Source organism: Bombina bombina, chromosome 4 (genome assembly GCF_027579735.1).
Source record: "Bombina bombina isolate aBomBom1 chromosome 4, aBomBom1.pri, whole genome shotgun sequence".
Lineage (NCBI taxonomy): Eukaryota > Metazoa > Chordata > Amphibia > Anura > Bombinatoridae > Bombina > Bombina bombina.
In genome coordinates, this window is record NC_069502.1 from 1132535591 (window position 1) to 1132559353 (window position 23763).

At 39.4% G+C, this 23763-nt stretch overlaps 1 protein-coding gene across 1 annotated transcript in view; it reads right to left on the reverse strand.

Annotated features, from left to right (window-relative positions):
* The window catches only part of GPATCH2 (G-patch domain containing 2), a 572071-nt gene that overhangs the window by 21717 nt on the left and 526591 nt on the right, over positions 1-23763 (reverse strand). The gene's annotated exons all lie outside the window — the stretch shown is intronic.

A 23763-nucleotide genomic window follows, 5' to 3' on the forward strand; every position in this document is an offset into this window, starting at 1 on the left:
TTCCAGCCTTGCATCGGCCTCCAGGCTGGCTTGGTTTGAGAAGTATTACCCTCTTGCTTAGAGGGTGTAGAATTTGAGGCTGGTCCGTTTCTGCGAAAGGGACGAAAATTTGGCTTATTTTTAGCCTTAAAAGACCTATCCAGAGGAAGGGCGTGGCCCTTTCCCCCAGTGATGTCTGAAATAATCTCTTTCAAGTCAGGGCCAAACAGTGTTTTACCCTTGAAAGGGATGTTAAGCAAAAGCGCTCTGCGCGCCACGATAGAAAACCCTGAATTATTCGCCGCTAATCTAGCTAATTGCAAAGCGGCATCTAAAATAAAAGAGTTAGCCAATTTAAGAGCTTGAACTCTGTCCAAAACCTCCTCGTACGAAGATTCTTTATTGAGCGACTTTTCTAGTTCTTCGAACCAGAAACACGCAGCTGTGGTGACAGGAACAATGCATGAAATTGGTTGTAGAAGGTAACCTTGCTGAACAAACATCTTTTTAAGCAAACCCTCTAACCTTTAATCCATAGGATCTTGAAAGCACAACTATCTTCTATAGGAATAGAAGTGCGTTTGTTTAGAGTAGAAACCGCCCCCTCGACCTTGGGGACTGTATGCTATAAGTCCTTTCTGGGGTCGACTATAGGAAATAATTTCTTAAATATAGGGGGAGGACAAAAGGTATGCCGGGCCTTTCCCACTCCTTATTTACTATGTCCGCCACCCGCTTGGGTATAGGAAAAACATCGGGGGGCACCGGAACCTCTAGGAACTTGTCCATCTTACCTAATTTCTCTGGAATGACCAAATTGTCACAATCATCCAGAGTAGATAATACCTCCTTAAGTAGTGCGTGGAGATGTTGTAATTTAAATTTAAAAGTTACAATATCAGGTTCTGCTTGTTGAGAAATTTTCCCTGAATCTGAAATTTCTCCCTCAGACAAAACCTCCCTCCTGGCCCCTTCAGATAGGTGTGAGGGTATGTCAGAACAGATATCATCAGTGTCCTCTTGCTCTTCAGTGTTTAAAACAGAGCAATCACGCTTTCTCTGATAAGTAGGCATTTTGGAAAAAATGCATGCAATAGAATTATCCATTACAGCCATTAATTGTTGTATGGTAATAAGTATTGGCGCACTAGATGTACTAGGGGCCTCTTGTGTGGGCAAAACTGGTGTAGACACGGAAGGGGATGATGCAGTACCATGCTTACTCCCCTCATTAGAGGAATCATCTTGGGCAATATCATATCTATGGCATTATTATCCCTACTTTGTTTGGACATTATGACACAAATATATCACATATATTTAAATGGGGAGACACATTGGCTTTCATACATATAGAACATCGTTATCTGATGGTTCAGACATGTTAAACAGGCTTAAACTTGTCAACAAAGCACAAAAAACGTTTTACAATAAAACCGTTACTGTCCCTTTAAATTTTAAACTGAACACACTTTATTACTGAATATGTGAAAAAGTATGAAGGAATTGTTCAAAATTCACCAAAAACAGAATTTATGTTTACCTGATAAATTACTTTCTCCAACGGTGTGTCCGGTCCACGGCGTCATCCTTACTTGTGGGATATTCTCTTCCCCAACAGGAAATGGCAAAGAGCCCAGCAAAGCTGGTCACATGATCCCTCCTAGGCTCCGCCTACCCCAGTCATTCGACCGACGTTAAGGAGGAATATTTGCATAGGAGAAACCATATGGTACCGTGGTGACTGTAGTTAAAGAAAATAAATTATCAGACCTGATTAAAAAAACCAGGGCGGGCCGTGGACCGGACACACCGTTGGAGAAAGTAATTTATCAGGTAAACATAAATTCTGTTTTCTCCAACATAGGTGTGTCCGGTCCACGGCGTCATCCTTACTTGTGGGAACCAATACCAAAGCTTTAGGACACGGATGAAGGGAGGGAGCAAATCAGGTCACCTAAATGGAAGGCACCACGGCTTGCAAAACCTTTCTCCCAAAAATAGCCTCAGAAGAAGCAAAAGTATCAAACTTGTAAAATTTGGTAAAAGTGTGCAGTGAAGACCAAGTCGCTGCCCTACATATCTGATCAACAGAAGCCTCGTTCTTGAAGGCCCATGTGGAAGCCACAGCCCTAGTGGAATGAGCTGTGATTCTTTCGGGAGGCTGCCTTCCGGCAGTCTCGTAAGCCAATCTGATGATGCTTTTAATCCAAAAAGAGAGAGAGGTAGAAGTTGCTTTTTGACCTCTCCTTTTACCAGAATAAACAACAAACAAGGAAGATGTTTGTCTAAAATCCTTTGTAGCATCTAAATAGAATTTTAGAGCGCGAACAACATCCAAATTGTGCAACAAACGTTCCTTCTTTGAAACTGGTTTCGGACACAGAGAAGGTACGATAATCTCCTGGTTAATGTTTTTGTTAGAAACAACTTTTGGAAGAAAACCAGGTTTAGTACGTAAAACCACCTTATCTGCATGGAACACCAGATAAGGAGGAGAACACTGCAGAGCAGATAATTCTGAAACTCTTCTAGCAGAAGAAATTGCAACTAAAAACAAAACTTTCCAAGATAACAACTTAATATCAACGGAATGCAAGGGTTCAAACGGAACCCCCTGAAGAACTGAAAGAACTAAATTGAGACTCCAAGGAGGAGTCAAAGGTTTGTAAACAGGCTTAATTCTAACCAGAGCCTGAACAAAGGCTTGAACATCTGGCACAGCGGCCAGCTTTTTGTGAAGTAACACAGACAAGGCAGAAATCTGTCCCTTCAGGGAACTTGCAGATAATCCTTTTTCCAATCCTTCTTGAAGGAAGGATAGAATCCTAGGAATCTTGACCTTGTCCCAAGGGAATCCTTTAGATTCACACCAACAGATATATTTTTTCCAAATTTTGTGGTAAATCTTTCTAGTTACAGGCTTTCTGGCCTGAACAAGAGTATCGATAACAGAATCTGAGAATCCTCGCTTCGATAAGATCAAGCGTTCAATCTCCAAGCAGTCAGCTGGAGTGAAACCAGATTCGGATGTTCGAACGGACCCTGAACAAGAAGGTCTCGTCTCAAAGGTAGCTTCCAAGGAGGAGCCGATGACATATTCACCAGATCTGCGTACCAAGTCCTGCGTGGCCACGCAGGAGCTATCAAGATCACCAACGCCCTCTCCTGATTGATCCTGGCTACCAGCCTGGGGATGAGAGGAAACGGCGGGAACACATAAGCTAGTTTGAAGGTCCAAGGTGCTACTAGTGCATCCACTAGAGCCGCCTTGGGATCCCTGGATCTGGACCCGTAGCAAGGAACTTTGAAGTTCTGACGAGAGGCCATCAGATCCATGTCTGGAATGCCCCACAGCTGAGTGACTTGGGCAAAGATTTCCGGATGGAGTTCCCACTCCCCCGGATGCAATGTCTGACGACTCAGAAAATCCGCTTCCCAATTTTCCACTCCTGGGATGTGGATAGCAGACAGGTGGCAGGAGTGAGACTCCGCCCATAGAATGATTTTGGTCACTTCTTCCATCGCCAGGGAACTCCTTGTTCCCCCCTGATGGTTGATGTACGCAACAGTTGTCATGTTGTCTGATTGAAACCGTATGAACTTGGCCCTCGCTAGCCGAGGCCAAGCCTTGAGAGCATTGAATATCGCTCTCAGTTCCAGAATATTTATCGGTAGAAGAGATTCTTCCCGAGACCAAAGACCCTGAGCTTTCAGGGATCCCCAGACCGCGCCCCAGCCCATCAGACTGGCGTCGGTCGTGACAATGACCCACTCTGGTCTGCGGAATGTCATCCCTCGTGACAGGTTGTCCAGGGACAGCCACCAACGGAGTGAGTCTCTGGTCCTCTGATTTACTTGTATCTTCGGAGACAAGTCTGTATAGTCCCCATTCCACTGACTGAGCATGCACAGTTGTAATGGTCTTAGATGAATGCGTGCAAAAACATAATTTATGTAAGAACTTACCTGATAAATTCATTTCTTTCATATTAGCAAGAGTCCATGAGCTAGTGACGTATGGGATATACATTCCTACCAGGAGGGGCAAAGTTTCCCAAACCTTAAAATGCCTATAAATACACCCCTCACCACACCCACAATTCAGTTTAACGAATAGCCAAGAAGTGGGGTGATAAGAAAAAAGTGCGAAAGCATATAAAATAAGGAATTGGAATAATTGTGCTTTATACAAAAAAATCATAACCACCACAAAAAAGGGCGGGCCTCATGGACTCTTGCTAATATGAAAGAAATGAATTTATCAGGTAAGTTCTTACATAAATTATGTTTTCTTTCATGTAATTAGCAAGAGTCCATGAGCTAGTGACGTATGGGATAATGACTACCCAAGATGTGGATCTTTCCACACAAGAGTCACTAGAGAGGGAGGGATAAAATAAAGACAGCCAATTCCTGCTGAAAATAATCCACACCCAAAATAAAGTTTAATGAAAAACATAAGCAGAAGATTCAAACTGAAACCGCTGCCTGAAGTACTTTTCTACCAAAAACTGCTTCAGAAGAAGAAAATACAACAAAATGGTAGAATTTGGTAAAAGTATGCAAAGAGAACCAAGTTGCCACTTTGCAAATCTGATCAACCGAAGCTTCATTCCTAAACGCCCAGGAAGTAGAAACTGACCTAGTAGAATGAGCTGTAATCCTATGAGGCGGAGTCTTACCCAACTCAATATAGGCAAGATGAAATAAAGATTTCAACCAAGATGCCAAAGAAATGGCAGAAGTTTTCTGGCCTTTCTAAAACCGGAAAAGATAACAAATAAACCAGAAGTCTTTCGGAAAGACTTAGTAGCTTCAACATAATATTTCAAAGCTCTAATAACATCCAAAGAATGCAACGATTTCTCCTTAGAATTCTTAGGATTAGGACATAATGAAAGAACCACAATGTCTCTACTAATGTTGTTGGAATTCACAACTTAGGTAAAAATTCAAAAGAAGTTCGCAACACCGCCTTATCCTGATGAAAAATCAGAAAAGGAGACTCACAAGAAAGAGCAGATAATTCAGAAACTCTTCTGGCAGAAGAGATGGCCAAAAGGAACAAAACTTTCCAAGAAAGTAATTTAATGTCCAATGAATGCATAGGTTCAAATGGAGGAGCTTGAAGAGCCCCCAGAACCAAATTCAAACTCCAAGGAGGAGAAATTGACTTAATGACAGGCTTTATACGAACCAAAGCTTGTACAAAACAATGAATATCAGGAAGAATAGCAATCTTTCTGTGAAAAAGAACAGAAAGAGCAGAGATTTGACCTTTCAAGGAACTTGCGGACAAACCCTTATCTAAACCATCCTGAAGAAATTGTAATATTCTCGGTATTCTAAAAGAATGCCAAGAAAAATGATGAGAAAGACACCAAGAAATATAAGTCTTCCAGACTCTATAATATATCTCTCTGGATACAGATTTACGAGCCTGTAACATAGTATTAATCACAGAGTCAGAGAAACCTCTTTGACCAAGAATCAAGCGTTCAATCTCCATACCTTTAAATTTAAGGATTTCAGATCCTGATGGAAAAAAGGACCTTGAGACAAAAGGTCTGGTCTTAACGGAAGAGTCCACGGTTGGCAAGAGGCCATCCGGACAAGATCCGCATACCAAAACCTGTGAGGCCATGCCGGAGCTACCAGCAGAACAAACGAGCATTCCTTCAGAATCTTGGAGATTACTCTTGGAAGAAGAACTAGAGGCGGAAAGATATAGGCAGGATGATACTTCCAAGGAAGTGAAAATGCATCCACTGCCTCCGCCTGAGGATCCCGGGATCTGGACAGATACCTGGGAAGTTTCTTGTTTAGATGAGAAGCCATCAGATCTATTTCTGGAAGTTCCCCCATTTGAACAATCTGAAGAAATACCTCTGGGTGAAGAGACCATTCGCCCGGATGCAACGTTTGGCGACTGAGATAATCCGCTTTCCAATTGTCCATACCTGGGATATAAACCGCAGAGATTAGACAGGAGCTGGATTCCGCCCAAACCAAAATTCGAGATACTTCTTTCATAGCCAGAGGACTGTGAGTCCTTGATGATTGATGTATGCCACAGTTGTGACATTGTCTAATCTGAAAACAAATGAACAACTCTCTCTTCGGAAGAGGCCAAGACTGAAGAGCTCTGAAAATTGCACGGAGTTCCAAAATATTGATCGGAAATCTCACCTCCTGAGATTCCCAAACCCCTTGTGCCGTCAGATACCCCCACACAGCTCCCCAACCTGTAAAACTAGCATCTGTTGAGATTATAGTCCAGGTCGGAAGAACAAAGAAGCCCCCTGAACTAAACGATGGTGATCTGTCCACCATGTCAGAGAGTGTCGTAAAATCGGTTTAAAGATATTAATTGAGATATCTTTGAGTAATCCCTGCACCATTGGTTCAGCATACAGAGCTGAAGAGGTCGCATGTGAAAACGAGCAAAGGAGATCGCATCTGATGCGGCAGTCCTAAGACCCAACATTTCCATGCATAAGGCTACCAAAGGGAATGATTGTGACTGAAGGTTTTGACAAGCTGATATCAATGTTAAACTTCTCTTGTCTGACAAGGACAGAGTCATAGACACTGAATTTATCTAGAAACCTAAAAAGGTTACCCTTGTCTGAGGAATCAATGAACTGATTGGTAAATTGATCCTCCAACCATGAACTTGAAGAAACAACACAAGTCGATTCGTATGAGATTCTACGAAAATGAGAAGACTGAGCAAGTACCAAGATATCGTCCAAATAAGGAAATACCAAAACCCTATTCTCTGATTACAGAAAGAAGGGCACCGAGAACCTTTGAAAAAAATTCTTGGAACTGAGGCTAGGCCAAACGGTAGAGCCACAAAACTGGTAATGCTTGTCTAAAAAGAGAATCTCAGACACTAAAAGTGATCTGGATGAATCGGAATATGCAGATACACATCCTGTAAATCTATTGTAGACATATAATGCCCTTGCTAAACAAAAGGCAGGATAGTCCTACAGTAACCATCTTGAATGTTGGTATCCTAACATAACGATTCAATAATGATAGATCCAGAACTGGTCTGAAGGAATTGACCTTCTTTGGTACAATGAAGAGATAAAATAAAACCCCAGCCCCTGTTCCAGAACTGGAACTGGCATAAATACTCCAGCCAACTCTAGATCTGAAACACATTTCAGAAATGCTGAGCCTTGCTGTGTTAACTGGGACACGCGAAAGAAAAGAATCTCTTAGCAGGAGGCCTTAACTTGAAGCCAATTCTGTACCCTTCTGAAACAATGTTTCTGAAACCAGAGATTAAGAACGGAATTGATCCAAATTTCTTTGAAGAAAACGTAATCTGCCCCATACCAGCTGAGCTGAAATAAGGGCCGCACCTTCATAGGTACTTAGGAGCTGGCTATAGGTTTTTATAAGGCTCGGATATATTCCAAACTGGAAATAGTTTCCAAACTGATACCGCTCCTGAGGATGAAGGATCAGGCTTTTGTTCCTTGTTGTGAGGAAAGGAACGAAATGAATATTTACCCTGGAAAGAAAGGGAAAGCAAAGTTGACTTAGAAGACATGTCAGCATTCCAAGTTTAATCCATAAAGCTTTTCTAGCTAAAATAGCTAGAGACATATACCTGACATCAACTCTAATGATATCAAAAGATGGTATCACCAACAAAATTATTAGCATGTTATAGAATAATAATAATGCTATAAAATTATGATCTGTTACTTGTTGCGCTAAAGCTTCTAACCAAAAAGTTGAAGCTGCAGCAACATCCGCTAAAAATATAGCAGGTCTAAGAAGATTACCTGAACATAAGTAAGCTTTTCTTAGAAAGGATTCAATTTTCCTATCTAAAGGATCCTTAAATGAAGTACTATCTGCCATAGAAATAGTAGTACATTAGCAGGAGTAGAGACAGCCCCATAACCTTAGGGATTTTTGTCCCAAAAAACTCTAATCTGTCAGATGGCACAGGATATAATTTGCTTAAACGTCTAGAAGGAGTAAATAAATTACCCAAATTATTCCATTCCCTGGAAATTACTTCAGAAATAGCATCAGGGAGATAAAACACTTCTGGAATAACTACAGGAGATCCAAAAACCTTATTTAAACGTTTACATTTAGTATCAAGAGGACCAGAATCCTCTATTTCTAATGCAAATAACACTTCTTTAAGTAAAGAACGAATAAATTCCATCTTGAACAAATACAAAGATTTATCAGCATCAACCTCTGAGACAGAAACCTCTGAACCAGAAGAACCATTATCAGTATCAGAATGATGATGTTCATTTAAAAATTCATCTGAAAAAAAGAGAAGTTTTAAAAGACTTTTATGTATACTAGAAGGAGAAATAACAGACATAGCCTTCTTAATGGATTTAAAATAAATAAAATCTCTTATGTTATCAGGAACACTCTGAAAATTAGATGTTGACGGAACAGCAACAGGTAATGTAACAGTACTAAAGGAAATTTTATCTGCATTAATAAGTTTGACATGACATGCAATACAAATAACAGCTGGAGAAACAGATACCAAAAGTTTATAGCAGACTTAGCTTGGTAGCTCCAGCACTGTGCAGTGATTTTCCTGTAGTAACTTCTGACTCAGTTGCAACGTGGAACATCTTGCAATATGTAAAAGAAAAAAACAACATATAAAGCAAAATTGATCAAATTCCTTAAATGACAGTTTCAGGAATGGGAAAAAAATGCCAGTGAACAAGCTTCTAGCAACCAGAAGCAATAAATAATGAAACTTAAATAATGTGGAGAAAAAAATGACGCCCATATTTTTTAGCGCCAAAAAAGACGCCCACATTATTTGGCGCCTAAATGCTTTTGGCGCCAAAAATGACGCCACATCCGGAACGCCGACATTTTTGGCGCAAAATAACGTCAAAGAATGACGCAACTTCCGGCGACACGTATGACGCCGGAAACGGAAATAGAATTTTTGCGCCAAAAAAAGTCCGCGCCAAGAATGACGCAATAAAATGAAGCATTTTCAGCCCCCGCGAGCCTAACAGCCCACAGGGAAAAAGTCAAATTTTAAGGTAAAATATGTTAAATTAAAATGCATTATCCCAAATATGAAACTGACGGTCTGAAAATAAGGAAAGTTGAACATTCTGAGTCAAGGCAAATAAATGTTTGAATACATATATTTAGAACTTTATAAACAAAGTGCCCAACCATAGCTTGGAGTGTCACAGAAAATAAGCTTACTTACTTACCCCAGGACACTCATCTACATATAGCAGATAGCCAAACCAGTACTGAAACGAGAATCAGCAGAGGTAATGGTATATATAAGAGTATATCGTCGATCTGAAAAGGGAGGTAAGAGATGAATCTCTACGACCGATAACAGAGAACCTATGAAATAGACCCCTTAGAAGGAGATCACTGCATTCAAATAGGCAATACTCTCCTCACATCCCTCTGACATTCACTGCACGCTGAGAGGAAAACCGGGCTCCAACTTGCTGCGGAGCGCATATCAACGTAGAATCTAGCACAAACTTACTTCACCACCTCCATCGGAGGCAAAGTTTGTAAAACTGAATTGTGGGTGTGGTGAGGGGTGTATTTATAGGCATTTTAAGGTTTGGGAAACTTTGCCCCTCCTGGTAGGAATGTATATCCCATACGTCACTAGCTCATGGACTCTTGCTAATTACATGAAAGAAAGGAACTATGTCCATTGCCGCTACCATCAACCCGATCACTTCCATGCACTGAGCTATGGAAGGAAGAGGAACGGAATGGAGTATCCGACAAGAGTCTAGAAGTTTTGTTTTTCTGGCCTCTGTCAGAAAAATCCTCATTTCTAAGGAGTCTATTATTGTTCCCAAGAAGGGAACCCTTGTTGACGGAGATAGAGAACTCTTTTCCACGTTCACTTTCCATCCGTTAGATCTGAGAAAGGCCAGGACAATGTCCGTGTGAGCCTTTGCTTGAGGAAGGGACGACGCTTGAATCAGAATGTCGTCCAAGTAAGGTACTACAGCAATGCCCCTTGGTCTTAGCACAGCTAGAAGGGACCCTAGTACCTTTGTGAAAATCCTTGGAGCAGTGGCTAATCCGAAAGGAAGCGCCACGAACTGGTAATGTTTGTCCAGGAATGCGAACCTCAGGAACCGATGATGTTCCTTGTGGATAGGAATATGTAGATACGCATCCTTTAAATCCACCGTGGTCATGAATTGACCTTCCTGGATGGAAGGAAGAATAGTTCGAATGGTTTCCATCTTGAACGATGGAACCTTGTGAAACTTGTTTAAGATCTTGAGATCTAAGATTGGTCTGAACGTTCCCTCTTTTTTGGGAACTATAAACAGATTGGAGTAGAACCCCATCCCTTGTTCTCTTAATGGAACGGGATGAATCACTCCCATTTTTAACAGGTCTTCTACACAATGTAAGAATGCCTGTCTTTTTATGTGGTCTGAAGACAACTGAGACCTGTGAAACCTCCCCCTTGGGGGAAGTCCCTTGAATTCCAGAAGATAACCTTGGGAGACTATTTCTAGCGCCCAAGGATCCAGAACATCTCTTGCCCAAGCCTGAGCGAAGAGAGAGAGTCTGCCCCCCACCAGATCCGTTCCCGGATCGGGGGCCAACATTTCATGCTGTCTTGGTAGCAGTGGCAGGTTTCTTGGCCTGCTTTCCCTTGTTCCAGCCTTGCATTGGTCTCCAAGCTGGCTTGGCTTGAGAAGTATTACCCTCTTGCTTAGAGGACGTAGCACTTTGGGCTGGTCCGTTTCTACGAAAGGGACGAAAATTAGGTTTATTTTTTGCCTTGAAAGGCCGATCCTGAGGAAGGGCGTGGCCCTTACCCCCAGTGATATCCGAGATAATCTCTTTCAAGTCAGGGCCAAACAGCGTTTTCCCCTTGAAAGGAATGTTAAGTAGCTTGTTCTTGGAAGACGCATCAGCCGACCAAGATTTCAACCAAAGCGCTCTGCGCGCCACAATAGCAAACCCAGAATTCTTAGCCGCTAACCTAGCCAATTGCAAAGTGGCGTCTAGGGTGAAAGAATTAGCCAATTTGAGAGCATTGATTCTGTCCTTAATCTCCTCATAAGGAGGAGAATCACTGTCGACCGCCTTTATCAGCTCATCGAACCAGAAACATGCGGCTGTAGCGACAGGGACAATGCATGAAATTGGTTGTAGAAGGTAACCCTGCTGAACAAACATCTTTTTAAGCAAACCTTCTAATTTTTTATCCATAGGATCTTTGAAAGCACAACTATCCTCTATGGGTATAGTGGTGCGTTTGTTTAAAGTGGAAACCGCTCCCTCAACCTTGGGGACTGTCTGCCATAAGTCCTTTCTGGGGTCGACCATAGGAAACAATTTTTTAAATATGGGGGGAGGGACGAAAGGAATACCGGGCCTTTCCCATTCTTTATTAACAATGTCCGCCACCCGCTTGGGTATAGGAAAAGCTTCTGGGAGCCCCGGCACCTCTAGGAACTTGTCCATTTTACATAGTTTCTCTGGGATGACCAACTTGTCACAATCATCCAGAGTGGATAATACCTCCTTAAGCAGAATGCGGAGATGTTCCAACTTAAATTTAAATGCAATCACATCAGGTTCAGCTTGTTGAGAAATGTTCCCTGAATCAGTAATTTCTCCCTCAGACAAAACCTCCCTGGCCCCATCAGACTGAGTTAGGGGCCCTTCAGAAATATTAATATCAGCGTCGTCATGCTCTTCAGTATCTAAAACAGAGCAGTCGCGCTTACGCTGATAAGTGTTCATTTTGGCTAAAATGTTTTTGACAGAATTATCCATTACAGCCGTTAATTGTTGCATAGTAAGGAGTATTGGCGCGCTAGATGTACTAGGGGCCTCCTGAGTGGGCAAGACTCGTGTAGACGAAGGAGGGAATGATGCAGTACCATGCTTACTCCCCTCACTTGAGGAATCATCTTGGGCATCATTGTCATTGTCACATAAATCACATTTATTTAAATGAATAGGAATTCTGGCTTCCCCACATTCAGAACACAGTCTATCTGGTAGTTCAGACATGTTAAACAGGCATAAACTTGATAACAAGTACAAAAAACGTTTTAAAATAAAACCGTTACTGTCACTTTAAATTTTAAACTGAACACACTTTATTACTGCAAATGCGAAAAAACATGAAGGAATTGTTCAAAATTTACCAAATTTTCACCACAGTGTCTTAAAGCCTTAAAAGTATTGCACACCAAATTTGGAAGCTTTAACCCTTAAAATAACGGAACCGGAGCCGTTTTGAACTTTAACCCCTTTACAGTCCCTGGTATCTGCTTTGCTGAGACCCAACCAAGCCCCAAGGGGAATACGATACCAAATGACGCCTTCAGAAAGTCTTTTCTAAGTATCCGAGCTCCTCTCACATGCGACTGCATGCCATGCCTCTCAAAAACAAGTGCGCAACACCGGCGCGAAAATGAGGCTCTGCCTATGCTTTGGGAAAGCCCCTAAAGAATAAGGTGTCTAAAACAGTGCCTGCCGATATTATTATATCAAAATACCCAGATAAAATGATTCCTCAAGGCTAAATATGTGTTAATAATCAATCGATTTAGCCCAAAAAAAGTCTACAGTCTTAATAAGCCCTTTTTGAAGCCCTTATTTACAATCGTAATAAACATGGCTTACCGGATCCCAGAGGGAAAATGACAGCTTCCAGCATTACATCGTCTTGTTAGAATGTGTCATACCTCAAGCAGCAAGAGACTGCTCACTGTTCCCCCAACTGAAGTTAATTGCTCTCAACAGTCCTGTGTGGAACAGCCATGGATTTTAGTGACGGTTGCTAAAATCATTTTCCTCATACAAACAGAAATCTTCATCTCTTTTCTGTTTCTGAGTAAATAGTACATACCAGCACTATTTCAAAATAACAAACTCTTGATTGAATAATAAAAACTACAGTTAAACACTAAAAAACTCTAAGCCATCTCCGTGGAGATGTTGCCTGTACAACGGCAAAGAGAATGACTGGGGTAGGCGGAGCCTAGGAGGGATCATGTGACCAGCTTTGCTGGGCTCTTTGCCATTTCCTGTTGGGGAAGAGAATATCCCACAAGTAAGGATGACGCCGTGGACCGGACACACCTATGTTGGAGAAATTTCACCACAGTAACTTAAAGCCTTAAAAGTATTGCACACCAAATTTGAAAGCTTTAACCCTTAAAATAACGGAACCGGAGCCGTTTTTACATTTAACCCCTATACAGTCCCAGGTATCTGCTTTGCTGAGACCCAACCAAGCCCAGAGGGGAATACGATACCAAATGATGCCTTCTATAAGCTTTTTCAGTGTTTCTTAGCTCCTCACACATGCATCTGCATGCCATGCTTTCCAAAAACAACTGCGCATTAGAGGCGCGAAAATGAGGCTCTGTCTATGACTAGAAAAGGCCCCCAGTGAAAAAGGTGTCCAATACAGTGCCTGCCGTTTTTATTAAAACAATCCCCAAGATTTAACAACTATTAAAAGTAATAATCTGCCAAATATACTTAGTAAAGTAATCGTTTTAGCCCAGAAAAATGTCTACCAGTTTTTTAAGCCCTAATGAAGCCCTTTATTCTTTTACTTAAACTAAGAAAATGGCTTACCGGTTCCCATAGGGAAAATGACAGCTTCCAGCATTACCGAGTCTTGTTAGAAATGTGTCATACCTCAAGCAGCAAAGTCTGCCCACTGTTTCCCCCCAACTGAAGTTACTTCATCTCAACAGTCCTGTGTGGAAACAGCTATCGATTTTAGTAACGGTTGCTAAAATCATTTTCCTCTTACAAACAGAAATCTTCATCTCTTTTCTGTTTCAGAGTAAATAGTACATACCAGCACTATTTTAAAATAACAAACTCTTGATTGAAGAACAAAAACTACATTTAAACACCAAAAAACTCTAAGCCATCTCCGTGGAGATGTTGCCTGTGCAACGGCAAAGAGAATGACTGGGGTAGGCGGAGCCTAGGAGGGACTATATGGCCAGCTTTGCTGGGCTCTTTGCCATTTCCTGTTGGGGAGGAGAATATCCCACAAGTAAGGATGACGCCGTGGACCGGACACACCTATGTTGGAGAAACACCTTTGCAATAAAATGTATTATTTTCTTTGCCCCATTTTCATGTAAATAAACTTTGAAAATTGTTTTTTTTTTTCTAATTTTGAGTAGGGGGTAGGGAAGAGGGAAAATATATAGGGGGAGAGATGGGAAAAATCAAGGAAGAGAGAGCAAAACAGACGGTTGTGAACCTGTCTTGTGATATGGTATAGCGGTTCATAAACATACTAGCAAAACTATAGTGGTTTATTAAGGATTGAAAAAAAAAATGCATAAAAAGTGCTAAAACGCATTAAAAAATGCTGTCAGATTAGCAATTAACATATACTTAAATGTTTTCCATTTGATTTGTCAGTTTCTAAAAACATAAGTGCAGATTTACAAAGTTCAGAGAGACAGGGCAGACATTCTGCAAATCTCACATTTTGGCAGACTTTTCTAACTGATTTACAGAAAATAAATATCCTGCCTGCATTTTGCATCCTGACATATAAACATAAGTTTATCTACAGAGTATCAGAGAGGAATACATGACATTAAAACTCAATACAAGATTTAAAAGAACATTTAACTTAAAGTAAGATTGTTTTTCCCTTAACGTGTTTCTAATAATTTGTTTTACCATTTACCAGAGTATAAAATGTGTGAAAAATGGCTTTTTATGGTTTGCTTTTGTATTTGAAATATTTGGTTTTATTCTTTAAAACCAGAAGCTTGGAGGAAAATCAGAATTTTCAGATTAAAATTACAGGAACAGAAGGCAAAATGAATGTTAAAAGTTTTTTTTAAAGGGAGAGTTTACCCTAAATTGATCTCCCCTTTTATTTGTTCCCAATGATCAATTTTACCTGCTGGAGTGTATTGTTTACGCATAGATTATTTACCTTTATATCTGCATTTGAAATAGCTGACTTTGCCTGTGGTATGCCTACATATGCTGACATTTTCTATACTTAAGTATTGGCTTTAGAAAAAATGTCTAAACATAGCCAGCAGATGAAATTACACTTAGGTGGTAGGAGAGAGAAGCAATAAAATGTTAATTTTCAATTGTTCCCATTACGTATTGGTCTTTGATATATATAGCGATAATATAAGAAAGCATGTGTGTATACAGAAAGTTATAAAATAAGGAAATCTGATTTAACATTAACCCCACAGTGAGGATAGCAGGGATTCTAAACCCTGAATCTACAACAGTCTACAAAGAGATTGCTTGATCAGTGCAGCACATATTAAATATTTTAATGCATATTTTGTATGTAGATCTACAGCAATGCAGTAGGTAATTGCTGATGTCCCATTCATTTTAACAGAAAGCAAATGAATATAGACAGATGTAAGCAATATGCTACATTGATGCTACAACGGGTGAAGGAAGAAAAGTAGATGCGCATTTCCCTGCTTTTCATTACTAGAGTTTTGCAAGGTAGCAGGGTACATAATTGGATATTTGTAAATAAATAAAATCAGCTTTGTTTATAACAATATATTTCTTTAACTAAAAGGGATTCACCAGCCAATGGTTTCCCTGTAATTGTGCAATGATACTGAGGTAACAAAATCCAACTGGAATGTGACTTTGACTCAAGGCTGAAACTATAAATTTAGAAATCAATACCAAAGTCTATCAATATTCATTTTACTTTTTCAATACAAAATACAAAGGTGAAAGAGCAGTAAATAAGCTTGAGCGCTGAAATAAATTGGGTGTTCTTGTCACAATTAATAAATGTTTATCCAATAACACACCTGACTACTCTGTGGCCTCTTGTAAGACCGCACAGTCGTTTTTAAACCGGCTTTTAAATTCTAAATATACAGAGAATCTATGCTGATACTTGTTACAATTGTTTTAAACATGTAATAGGCCTAATACATGTAAAACCAATCATGATATATATTTAAAAAAAAATCTCAATTGTTTAAAGGGACATGACATTTTCACGATTCTGATAGAGCATGTAATTTTGAAACACTTTTGAATTTACCAAATTGGCCATCCCTACGCTAGTGTATTTGAGCATTTTCTTTTATGTCCCTTTAAGAAAACAACTCTTAATTTGTATGCGTAAGAAGGCACTAACTAATGCATTAACGTGTTGTTTGCTGCAGATGTTTTTCAATAGTCAAACTCCATCCATCACTTGCATTATTTGTAAGAGCTAATCCAGATTTGATACCTAGGCAGGCTCAGGAGCTAGCTGCCGATTGGTGGCTTCTCATATATGTTTATTGTGATTGGCTTACTGATGTGTTCAGCTAGCTCTCAGTAGTGCATTGTGGCTCCTTCAATAAAAAATACTAAGAGAATGAAGCAAAATCGATAATAGAAGTTAACTGAAAAGATGTTTAAAAAAATGTATGTTCTCTCTGAATCATAAAAAACATTTTAGGTTTCATGTCCCTTTAACCTACAGAAAATGGGGAGAGGCAAAGAAAATAATGTTAATATTAAATATTTTATTTTAAAATCTCAAGGTGTTTAATGTCCACAACATTTTCTATCATGCATTTTAAAGAGGAGCATTTTTATATAGCAATTTTCTTTTAGTAAAAGTGGTTTAAAGTTGAATTTAAACAATATTGCATTATGCGTGTGAACGTCCTATAAATCCTCACTGGCCGATAAGAGCTGCCATTATCCTATTGGTGGAGAGGGACACACCTCTCCAAGCATGACATAAGGACTGGAACAGGAGTTTTGTTTTTCTTTTCGTTCACCACAAAAGCAAAATAAACAGCTTTAAGTTAACTTTTTCACAAAAAAAATATTTGACCATTTAAATAGTTTTCCTTTATAAGCGAAATATAAATGGTTTGAGTTTACCGTCTCTAAACTATTACTGGCTTACAGGCTCACTTGTCAAAGAATCCCTAAAGTTCTTTAGAATTAAGGACTCTTTTCAAAGGGCAAAGGTGCCAAAAGAAAACACTAAAACGCATGTATATTTCAAGAACTGACGCCTGAAGAAAGAGATGCCCTTTAAGACTTCTGAGAACTTCTGATGCAGAGAGAGGGGAAAGCGGAGCTGCTACAGTGTACTTCCGCGTAGGACCGGGGTGAGCGGGTCAAACCAAAACCTGGGAAGGGGTGTGTGGAGCCAACCAAGTAGCGGAGGACGACCGCCAAAGACTCAGCAAGAAACAAAAAAAATGGAAGGCTGCTGAGCAACAGGTAAAAAAGCTTTATTCCATTAAAAATAAGGAGACACAAAATAGCAAGGAGGGTAGTTAGCCATCTAACATGTTTTGCGCTGGTATGCGCTTACTCATAGATGCTAATTGCAAGTAAGGGAAGCTGATGCATTTAAAGGGGCAGGAACCAATAGGAGACAAATCTGTTAGATTTTATATTACAATCAGTTTCACACATGAACTCTCTCCCTGTTAATTACAATACACAGCCCAATACACAGGGAGAGAGTTCATGTGTGAAACTGATTGTAATATAAAATCTAACAGATTTGTCTCCTATTGGTTCCTGCCCCTTTAAATGCATCAGCTTCCCTTACTTGCAATTAGCATCTATGAGTAAGCGCATACCAGCGCAAAACATGTTAGATGGCTAACTACCCTCCTTGCTATTTTGTGTCTCCTTATTTTTAATGGAATAAAGCTTTTTTACCTGTTGCTCAGCAGCCTTCCATTTTTTTTTGTTTCTTTCTGAGAACTTCTACCTCCTCCAATCATGCACAAGCAACAACTCTTAGTAGTACCTGAATATGCTTCTAGAAGAATGTGAGAAATATATTTAGTTTATAGAGATTAGCATATAATATGTCTATTTGCAGAGCACTGCCTGGCAAAGATATCTATTTAAGGCAGTAATGTCATATGTACAGAACCGTTTACCCGAGAAGACAATGTCTTGATGTATTTTAAAGGGACAGTGAACCCTAAATCCGCCCCCCCCCCCATTTTAATTTGTTCCCAACGATCTATTTTACCCGGTGTAGTGTATTAAATTGTTTACAAATAGCTGCTTTACCTTTATTTGGCATTTTAAATAGCTGATTTTGCCTTTGGTATCCCTACCTATACTGAAAGTTTCTATACTTAAAGGGACACTCAAGTCAAAATAAACGTTTATGATTCAGATAGAGCAGCAGTTTTAATACACTTTTCAATTTACTTCCATTATCAAATTTTGCACAGTCTTTTTATATTCACACTTTTGGGAAAAAAAGATCCTACTGAGCATTTGCACAAGCTCACAGGGTATAAGTATACTAGTTAGTGTTTGGCTGATGTCTGTCACATGATACAGGGGGGGGGGCGGCAAATGGGTGAAAGAATAAAATTTGTTAGAAAAAAAATCTACTGCTTATTTTAAATCCAGAGCAGGTGTTATTGCATTATCTTTTTATTATGAACTTGTAATTCTACTGCATTGAGTGGTCCTTTAAGTATAGGCTATAGAAAAGATGTGCAAACATAGTCTGCAGAATAAATTACACTCCCTTTGGGAATTAGGAGAGATAAGTACTGTAATAAAATGTAATTTTTTCAATTATTCTCTCTAAGCATTGGGCTTCGGTATACATAGAGATAATATAAAGAAGCATGTGTGTGTACAGAAAGTGATATAATAATGAGATTTCCCTGCAAGCTCAACCTATTTTAATGGGTTGTGGTTTCAAAGAACAAAACAAATTATTTCATATGCAAAAGTAAACATAAAGAAACAATTTCTCATAAATGTTATACTCTGCAACTGGTATAAGAAGTCATTGGAAACCTATTACAGGAAAAACAATTTCTAAGTAGTAAAGTCTGATTCTCTTGTAATATCAGGGCACAATACACCACTTCTTTTTTTTATTAAGTAAATGGATCAAGAGGCAACATAATAAAATGCACCTCTTATACATATGGAATGGTCTCCCTTAAAAATTGTATTGTGAAAACAAAAAACAAAGTTTACAACAAGCTTGCTACAAACATACAGCTGTCCTGAACAAATAGGACGTGAAGTTTTGAAACAAACAAGATAAGAGCAGACTAGATTGGTAAGGCGAATCTTAACAAGCATTACATTTTATGTAACAAGCATAAGGTTACAGGATACAACACAAGCACTTTGGTTATTTGGTTATTTTAAATGTATTTATTATTCCTATTAATTGTGTGCCAATCGATATGTGCTGCAGTGAATGGCATTGTCTTTTCACAATATACTAGTTAACTTGCATCGTCCACTCATGTACAATGTATCACAAACATTAGCTGATTGCTTTTTGCTCCAAGTGGTGGAAACTGTATTAATAGATCGATTTTATGACATGCTTTGAGTGCTAAGATGTAGCACAGTAAAATGACAGGATGTTCTATATATTCATGTGAATGTTTAATGTATATATATTTTTATGATGCAAAATGCTATGCACTTTTGTTTACAATTTTTTTTTGCTGTGGGTTGGGATTTATTACAAATATTGTTGCTGATAATGAACATTATAAAGTTGTATATATATATATATATATATTATCTATATATGTAATTTCTACAGAGAGCTCATCTACTATTATGACAGCATATTGTTATGTATAAGTCACTTTGTACCCCCTTGTTTAGCAATATGGAATGACACTTTACAGTTCAGATACATTAACTCACACCTGTTTCAAAAACTAAAGTTATGCTTACCTGATAAATTATTATTTTCATGATGGTGAGACTCCATGAGTCATTATATGTGGGAATATTCCCCTCCTGACCACTAGGAGGAGGCAAAAGACACCTTAACACAACAGAGCTTTAAATTCCTCCCACTTTTCATGATCATACATATAGTCAAGTAGATGAGGAAAAAAGAAAAGCAGGAAAGATAAAGCAGGGCGAAGAAATGCAAAACAAGTACTTCCGCCACCTGAACAAAAAAAAGGGCTGTAAGAAAGTAAGCATACATTTTGCTTTTTTTCATCAGATGGTGAGAACCCACGAGTCATCACATGTGGAAACCAATACCCAAGCTGTGAAGTCCACGGGACCACTATAAATAGGGAAACAGGGAGTTACTATTCAGGCACTAAGGCCTGCAGAACTTCCTGTAGAAGGCCAACTAAGAAGCAGCATACACATCAAAGTGATACACTATAGGAGCTGGACAAAAGGAAGGAACCACAATTTGCTGATGGACAGTATCTGTAGATACCACCTTATGAAGAAAAGAATAGCTAGTCCGATCAACAGCCTTATCCTGATGAAAAATCAGAAAAGGAGGTTTGCATGACAAACCTGAAAGTTCAGAGACCCTTCTAGCTAAATAAATTAGCTGGAAGAAAAAAGAACCTTCCAGGATAAAAGATGATGGTCTAAACCATGCATCGGATCAAAAGGAAGAGTTTGAGGAACCCTGAAAACCAAAATAAGATTCCAAGGATGAGAAACTGGACAAATAGCTGGTTTAATTCAGATCAGAGTCTGAACAAAGGTATGAAATTCATGAATTTTAGCAACTTTCCGATGAAACAAACCAGAAAGAGCTGAAATCTGACCCTTCAGTAAACTGGCTGATGAACCTTTATCCAAGCCTTTCTGCAGGAACCTTTGCGAGAACACCATGCAAAAAAAGGTTTTCTAGACTTTATGATAAATATGTCTGGCAACAGGTTTCCTAGTCTGAATCAGGGTATCAATAAGCTCGTCAGAAAAAACTCTCTGAGACAGAATTAAGAGTTCAATCGACATACCGTCAAATTCAGTTTTGAGATCTTGCTAAAAGAAAGGGTTTTGAGAGAGAAGACCCTTTCTTAGACAAAGCATCCAAGGCACGAGCGAGGACATCTGCACCAGATCCGCAAACCAAAAACCTGCAAGACCATGCAGGAACAATCAGAATTGCTGCGACTTGTTCCAACTTGATTCTGACTACCACTCTGGACAACAACACAAATGGAGGAAAAATGTAAATTAGGTTGAACGACCAAGGGACCACTAGGGCATCTATTATCTCACCCTAGGCTTCCGAGACCGGGCACAATACTGAGGCAGTTTGTGATTCAAATGAGAGGCCATGAGATCTAACTCAGGCAGACCCCAATGTTTTATACTTTAGTCAAAAACTTCCTGATTCAGAGAGCCTTCCCCTTTGTTGAAGAGACTGGCAACTGAGAAAGTCTACATAATTGTTCACACCCAAAATGTGGATGGCAGAAATCCTGAATTGATGGCACTCTGCCCAACTTATGATGCTAAGGAACTGCAAGTTCTCTCAACCTAACAGGCTGGCATCTGTGAAGATTACTATCCACACTGGTTGAAGAATTATGGCTACCTGAATCAAGGACTCAAGAGTCTGCAACCAAGTCAAAGACTCTCTTATGATCTAACAAAATCCTCTAAGACAGATCCTCGTGGTCAACAACAAAAGTGAGCTGACCAGCCAGCAAATGATGATAATACAATCCATGTTTATTTTGACCTTTAAGGGAACTTGAGGAACTCAAGACGGTGGAGACCATTAAGTGAGGGAGGGTTAGAGATCAGGGATTTGGGAGGGTAATTTCAGCTTACTAATTAACCCGTTCACTGCCAGGACTTTCAGAAGTGTGGTGAACACCTGCAATTAGCGGCCTTCTAATTACCAAAAAGCAATGGCAAATTCATGTGTGTGCTATTTCTGAACAAAGGGGATCCCAGAGAAGCTTTTACAACAATTTGTGTTATGACTACACACGTGGTATGTTAATAATTAAATTGAGAAACTCAAAGCTTGTGAAAAAGTTAACATTTTTTTTTAGCATAATCATTTGACAGCAAAACTGTTACATGAAATATACCAAAATGGGCCTTGATCAATACCTTGCGTTCTCTACTAAAAAAAAAAAATATATATATATATTTTTTAATAGTTAAATAAAAAATAAAAAAAACAAGACTGTAATTCTGTTTAAATGGAGTGATAACATTTTGGACAAGTTCGTCTTTGAAATTACCGGTCCTTAAAGGATTAAAGCTCTGATGTGTTGAGGTGTCTTCTGCCTTCTTCCTAGTGGTCAGGCGGAGAATATTCATACACATGATGATTCTTGGACTCTAAACATCTGATGAAAGAAATACCATAATTCTTCTGAAATGGGCCAAAGACACCAGGCTCCTGTGAATAGCCTTACACTCACTGTGGATTGGCTATAGACATGCTTGCAGCCAATTCAGAACTGGTATGTACATACTGGTAAAAATAAAATTATTTTTGCAACATAATTCTATTAGTAAAAATGCTTCCAGTAAAAGCTATGAATGTTTCAGTGACATGCACACACATGGTAATGCAGTGCTGTGTAATGGCGTCTTGTATGAAGCAAATAAGTCATTGCTAATATAAGTAATGGGTCAGTTTCCTCTCTCAGCTGGCACAGTGTTTGATTGAGTGGGCACAGGGCATATTCAGCAAGTGTGTGTATTCCACTGAAATGCTCTTTTAGTAGAAAAGTTTTTGCTTATGCAAGTTAAGTGGGCACAGGGCATATTCAGCATGTGTGTGTGTTCCACTGAAATGCTCTTTTAGTAGAAAAGTTTTTGCTTATACAAGTAAGAAAATAAATAAATAAAAATGGTTCTATACAAAACTAAAAGGCCCTCATTCACATTTTACGTTTTGGCAAATCCTTTTATTTGAAGCTATGATCATTTAGCATTTTCAGAAGGAAGGATGAAGATCTGAGTTGGGGAACTTAGATAGCTTTGCCGAAAAATCCCCTTCGTTCAACTGCATAGGGAGTAGAATATCTTTTTATAGAAATTTAAACCTAGGGCTTGATCATGATAATTTAGAAAAATGTAACTAATGTTTTTTTAACAGAAAAACAACATTAAAGTCGATGGGGATTTTTCTCTTGTAAAGGTGTATCCAGTCCACGGGTTCATCCATTACTTGTGGGATATTCTCCTTCCCAACAGGAAGCTGCAAGAGGACACCCACAGCAGAGCTGTCTATATATCTCCTCCCCTAATTGCCACCCCCAGTCATTCTCTTGCAGCTCTCGACAAGAAAGGAAGTATCAAGAGAGATGTGGTGACTTAGTGTAGTTTTTACCTTCAATCAAAAGTTTGTTATTTTTAAACGGTACCGACGTTGTACTGTTTTTACTCTCAGGCAGAAATTGGAAGAAGACTTCTGCCTGGAGGTTTGATGATCTTAGCGGTTTGTAACTAAGGTCCATTGCTGTTCTCACACATAACTGAAGAGTATGGAAAGAAAACTTCAGTTGGGGGGACGGTCTGCAGATTGCCTGCTTTGAGATATGTTCAGTATATTTTTTTCTAGAGAGATGATAAGGTCTAGAAAATGCTGACAGTGCCTGGTATATTTAAGGTAAGCCTGATACAGTGATTTAACAACAACTGGGATCATGCCTTACTTGTGGGAATATCTCTTCCCCAACAGGAAATGGCAAAGAGTCCCAGCAAAGCTGGCCATATAGTCCCTCCTAGGCTCCGCCCACCCCAGTCATTCGACCGACGGACAGGAGGAAAAAAATAGGAGAAACCATAGGGTGTGTGGTGACTGTAGTTAGAGAAAATAATTCATCAGACTGATTAAAAAACCAGGGCGGGCCGTGGACGGACACACCGTTGGAGAAAGTAATTTATCAGGTAAGCATAAATTCTGTTTTCTCACATTGGTGTGTCCGGTCCAAGGCGTCATCTTACTCGTGGGAACCAATACCAAAGCTTTAGGAC